At 39.7% G+C, this 6,275-nt stretch overlaps 1 long non-coding RNA gene across 1 annotated transcript in view; it reads right to left on the reverse strand.

Annotated features, from left to right (window-relative positions):
* LOC109957762 (uncharacterized) overlaps positions 1-6,275 on the reverse strand; it is a 69,959-nt gene that overhangs the window by 41,725 nt on the left and 21,959 nt on the right. The window lies entirely within an intron of this gene.

Raw genomic sequence — 6,275 nt, forward strand, 5'->3', positions numbered from 1 at the left:
AAAATGTCTGACTTAATCAGTTTAAAGGCACTGCTACCAAATATTAAGGATAAGGATAAGCGAGTGCATGTAAACATCTGACCCACTGGGAATGTGATGGAAGAAATCAAAGCTGAAATAAGTCTTTTTCTCTAATGTGATTCTGACATTTCACATTCTTAAAAAAGCAGGGATCCTAACTGACCTAAGACAATACCCTGTAAATATACCTTTATATCTAAACTGTGTGTGTGTGTGTGAGTATGTATGTGTATATATATTTCTATAAGTAGTTTTTGAATTTTCCTAATGCACATTCCTTTTTCTTGTTTGCACATTTTCTTTTTTATTCTTTCAGTCTTATCTTGTTTACTTACTTAAATATGTAAATTAATTTTTTCATGGCAGTAAAAGACAATAATCAGGCTGCAATTTAGGAGACAGAGCTGTTCAATAAGTGACTAAACTTTACTCGAATTCATGTGTCTTTATGTGTCTGAAGAGTCAGTCAGGGTAATATAAATTAAAGAAAGCGTGGTTTCTCACACACCCAACACTGCTTGGAGTGCAGCAGAACTACGTCCAGATCCTAGTGGAGCGTGTCTGATGATTTGTTGTGTCTTGCGGACAGAAAATGGGGCCACAGTGACATTGGCCAGTTATCTCAGTAAACAACAGCTACTCTGTGTATGTGTCTGTGTTAACCTTTAGCTGATTGTGACTTAGGTGTTAGGGGGTGCTTCAGGTTCCTGGACTTTGAAGGTTACAAGGACTAACTCCACAGCTCTGGTCACCACCAGACCAATAAACAGCAAGTATACCGGTCAACAAGAATCTCTCTCATCTTTCCCTTTATTCCCTGACCTCCTGTATCCTTCCATCTTTCTGCACATGGGATAGTCACACTGACTCCCTGGGAAATAGAACAATGCTGAAAATAAAGAAAAACAATTAGTAGCGCTGATGGGCCTGTGTGAGGTAATGAAATTGTGTGTCTCATTGTAGCGTGTAATGGAGAGCAGTTTGAAGTTAATTGAGGGGAGACAGGACACTGGGCTACTGTCTGCCGGAGTAGCTGGGAGCAGGGTTTATCAGGGAGAGGATCACTGAACTCAGAAAAAAAAACAATCCCTTATCAGACCTCACAAATGAGAATTATCTTGCTTTGACAGATTAGATCGTGAGATCAATTGTTATGCTAATTAAATTCATATTCCTTTTGTGTGTTTCTAGGTCAGGTTCATGGATGTGAAAAACATGACAGAGCCCTATTAAGACTTAAAGTTTCAGCCAGTCCATGTCCAAATGTAATTAAATGTCTATTTTCTATATATGTACTTGCATACCTTCCATTAAATGTAAAACAAGTATTCAGTTTAACATCATACATTTCCATCATTGACCAAAAATCTAAGGTGTGGTTTAGTCTGACTGGTAAACTTTCATAAACCCAGCAATCATGGCTCTGATACTTTTCAGAAGGAGACAGAGTGCCACCTCCTGGTGAAATAATAAAATGTTATGTTAATTTTCTAGTCCACCAGCTTGCATAGTAGGATGTGTCCTCATGTATGTGGCAGTTTAAAACCTGCCTTAAACAGAAGAGTTGAAACAGATCAAATGCCTTTTCTACTATGCAATCCTAAATACAAGGATGCTTCATGATGAAAATCCATGAGCTCTTCCCATACTTGAGAACCTTTTTCCTAAACCCTGCTTTTTAGTCACATACTGTATTACATGACTAACTGAGAGTTGGGTGTTGAAACAAGCTGCATATAACAAAAAGCCTGATGAAATATTTTAAAAAATGGACTAAAAGCCCTGAGTTGGGTGGATGCGGGGGGGTGGGTAATGTTCCTCTTTTCTCCTCGCACACAGTGTTGACAAAAGACAATTAAACGCAGTTTGCCTACACTATTGATCATGTCCCCCTGATAGGCAGAGCAGAACCACAGCACCTGTATTCATTACACAACGTGTTTAGCAGCCATGTGGCGGAAGGAGAAGTCAGCTCTGTTTGTGAAATGAAGCGCCACAGGCCAAGAAACACCTGCAAGATTGCACGCAAACTTGTCGATGGAGCATGATGGAAGGAAGGAACGGGGAGGAGAGGAAGGGAGAAATGGCTAAGGACCTTGTCTTTAGGAAAATGGAGAGGGGCAAAGAAGAGAAAGAAGCGGTGTTAAAGCAAAAACACAAAACATTACTGTAAACTGGGTGTGCTTATTGCAACAGTAACTTGAATGAGACAGAGGTTATTTATTGCTTTATTGCTTTATAAACACTTGTTCCCTTTTGAAGCTTGAGGGTAAAATGTTAACAAGTTTGACTTCCCTCCCCTGTGAAATTAAAAACGCTTTGGCAAGCCAAATCATTCTATGAATATTAAACAGACACAGCATATAGAGGATAAATCTGTTTTGATAAACTTGTTTTATTTAGGAAGAATGAAGCGATTACTTTAACCTATACCTTACCTACTTTACATTCTACCAAGGGGGGCTGTCACTGCTTTGTTTCACCCTTCAGTGCTAACACATTCAAAAAACCTCAGTGAAAATGGGTCATTTTCCAGCAGACAAACTATAAATGGCAGCTCAAGTAGAAATGATCCCATAAATAGTTAGGGTTTTAAAATGCAATCTTTCAGACCCACTTAAGTGGTTATGTATGTACTTAACTATTATGCACCAATCTACATGTACTAGAGCTCAATCCTCTGCAGTATTTTGAAGCACCATACAACATGTTTTATAAACTTTCAATGAGTAAAGAAATAATTTGCAGAGTTTAGAAATGCCAAAATATCTACCCACACTTCAAAGCTGCAAAAAGTGCTCAAAGACATCTGTTAAAACCTGAAACCTGATTGAGAGCTTGTTGCATGGCCTGCTTTCCTACTGGTCTACTTCTTTAATGGATTTGACCTGACACTGAATTACTGGACATTGCCTCAGATGGGGCAGCATCAGCAGTGATGCGGACATTGTTCCAGACCATTGTAGTGAAGGAGCTGAGCCCAAAGGCAAAGCTGTCATTTCACCAGTCACTCTATGCTCCAACCCTCATCTATGGTCATGAGCTGTGGGTACTGACCAAAAGAATACTGTAAGCTTGCAAATATAAGCAGTAGAAATGAGTTCTCTTTGCAGGGTGGCCAAACTTACCTTTAGACATAGGGTATGGAGTTCAGACATCCAGAAAGAACTTTGAGTAGAAGTACTGCTCCTTAACATCGAAAGGAACCAGTTGAGATGGTTTGGCATTTTATTAGGATGTCTCCAGGGCACCTCCCTTTGGAGGTCTTCCAGACATGTCCAAATAGTAGGAGACCCTGGGGCAGACACAGAACATGCTGGAGAGATTATATATCTCATCTGGTTTGGGTATGCTTCAGAATCCCCGCCAGACAGAGTTGCCAGGGAGAGGGACGCCTGGACTACCTTGCTGAACCTGCTGCAACTGTGAAACAAACCCGGATAAGCAGATGATAATGGATGGATGCCTCAGAAGGCAAAAAGAGAAAAAGCAGCATGATCCCAGTTGACCTCATATAATTTCCAAATCTAAGGGAAGTGTGCGAGTATACAAATGAGAACAAGATAAATGACTAAGTGTAAAAGCTCTGACATGAGGGAGAGTTCTGTCTGCCCTGTCTTCTCTAGTGTCATCTAGCAAATGTGACCTAGACCTGCTGCTACAGCTGAGAACATCTCCAGGGACTGCAAAGTTCAAACCAGAGGGAAGATGGAGATTTTCATTTGGAACTGAGTGACCTACTCATAGATGAAGGGCTGCATTGTGGATTGATTTTCGTTTTTCCAGCAGAACGTGACCTTTGTGTGCAAGTCTGGTATAAACTGAACTCTGACAAAAGGGTCAAAGAGGTAGTTGGAGTGGGATCAGTGGGAGGGGAACATTTTTCCAAGGGAAAAACAGACTTAGAAATATATAGTTGCTTTTCTTAGGACACGTAAGTTGATGAACTGTGTCATGTACTGTAAAGGCCAATAAGAACTCTTCCTTTTGGCACGTCAGCCGATCTTGTACAGAGAGCAAATTCGGGATGTCTGTTCTCAAAGGTGGCGTGAAAAGTGGGTAGTGATAAAGAGGGGAAAGATGTGATAATTAAAATGCTACATTCATTTGTACATGTGAAAAGTATACATGGAATTTCAAACCTACTTTTCTCAGTGGGATAAATGAATGTCAAAAATTTAGAGAAATTGAAGCCCCCAGCTCCAAATTGGAATGGTGCAGGATGTGGGTGTGTTGGAATTTATTATTATAGTTATCCATTCCTCTAATGCAAATGAGAAAGAATAAATGAACCTTCTCCAATGATGTTTTTTGTGATTTTATTATAAAGAAAGGATAACTATCTCAACTGCGAGGACAAAGGTCGAAGCTCTCACATGGAGACATCAGTCAGACCAAGAACCCATTATTCACACACAATATTTAAGTATCGCATTCAAAGCCAGGTGGGCAGTTCTCTCTCATGGGAATACAAGGGAGTCAGGGAAAGTCAGAGACAGGGCAAGATAACAAAATGAAGGCAATCAGACCTCATCTAGCTACAAGCGAAATAACAAGCTGTTTCCCCAGATTTAAGTCTCCCTCAAGGCATATTAGTACAAACATAGAAACTTCATAGGAATGAATATAAGGATGAGTGTATGAAGATAATATAAGGATAAATTTGACATCACAGCGGGGGTTTCCAAGACTGTTCGGCCATCTGACAAACGCTATCCTACCTACCTTTGTTCTCTCCAATATAATAATGTTCAAGGGAAACTCAAAAACATACAAGCTGAAAAATCACCTACAGATGTTACAGACTGTTCATGCATGTTGATTCTCTCATCACAATGGGCAGCTTGAGTCTTGCTTAGGCAATTTATGCATTATGCAATGTTTAATAGTACACTTGCTCTCCTAAAGTGAACATCCTGTAAAGGCTCAGGTCACAGTGCCTTAAAAAAAATCCACTAATGTGGAATTTGCCCTATTTTACCAAAGTAAGATTTCTTCACTATGGTATTGTGCTGACACAGTGGAGCAAAGAGGTAACCCAAATAGTAGAACGGTCATGGATCAGTAACACAATAATCCTTGAAAAAAAATCCACATTATACTGCCTTGTACTTGGTCTTAGCTCCTTGACACCCAGAATAAGTACCAAGTTTCCCTCCTTCTATGGGCAAGGCTGATTGTTAATTACCCTTTTATTTGTCAGCAGAAGACATGCAAGAGGCATGCGGTATGAGAGCATATACAGGCTTACGAATTTAAAGGTTTGTAATTGAGCAGCGATTTCTATATATCATATTTCAATTTTAAACTGACTTATAAGGGTGGGTATATTGATAAGGTTGCCATGTAGTATATCACTGTCTTACCTGACCCCTCTGGGTGAGGCAGAAAGGTTCCCATATTGGTTTCCAATAAAATGCATCAGAATTTACTCAGAAGTGGATATATATGTTGATAAAATGCTTGACCCTGGGATAGGACTTAATAGACAGAGAACTCTCTTCCATTACTTACTGTTACTCTTTTTAAAAAGAGGCCTTTGATATCTATTATAAGTCATTTGCCTATTTGAGTATTTCCCACTTTACAAAAGTGGTGCTGTATTGAGTATGCACATGGTAAAAGGCCATAAGTCACTGAGTGTGACTCAGCACTGGCTGAATGATGTCACGTTTATTCATTTGCATAGTTCTGTGCAGTGCTGCTTTGAAGTGTAAATATAGATTTTTAACTAGACATCGTGGAGCCATACTGTACAGTACATCTTTATTTCACTTTAAAGCCTCCTAAGATAGTCTCCCCTCTCTAGACTCCTCTTTAGAGGTCAGTTTATAAGTAACTTTCCTGTGGCATTCATCACATGCCTTAGTCATCTGAGACACATCGGCATAAAACTTTAATTATCTGTTACAAAATCAGATTGTAAATTATCTCTCTAGTTGGGACAGTTATTGCATTGTCTGCTCTTTGCCAACAAGCACAAAAACAACTGCAATGCAAACAGTTCGGACATTTAATTCTCAGGATATACAGTGGCACCTGTCACTTTACAGATCCATAACAAAGACCCTCTTTCAGGCTGGGCAGCTTTAAGTGCTCTAATATTTGGTTTGGGATACCATCTCTATTGACACATACCAGCTGGGTTTCAGGACTGTTACAGTAGGTGGATCAGACAGCAACTCCCACATAATATCTTTCTTATCTCTAGTTCCACCTTTTCTTACAGTGTGTGTTGCTAAGTGTGAGGGGAG

This window comes from Monopterus albus, unplaced genomic scaffold (genome assembly GCF_001952655.1).
Source record: "Monopterus albus unplaced genomic scaffold, M_albus_1.0 scaffold28.1, whole genome shotgun sequence".
NCBI lineage: Eukaryota > Metazoa > Chordata > Actinopteri > Synbranchiformes > Synbranchidae > Monopterus > Monopterus albus.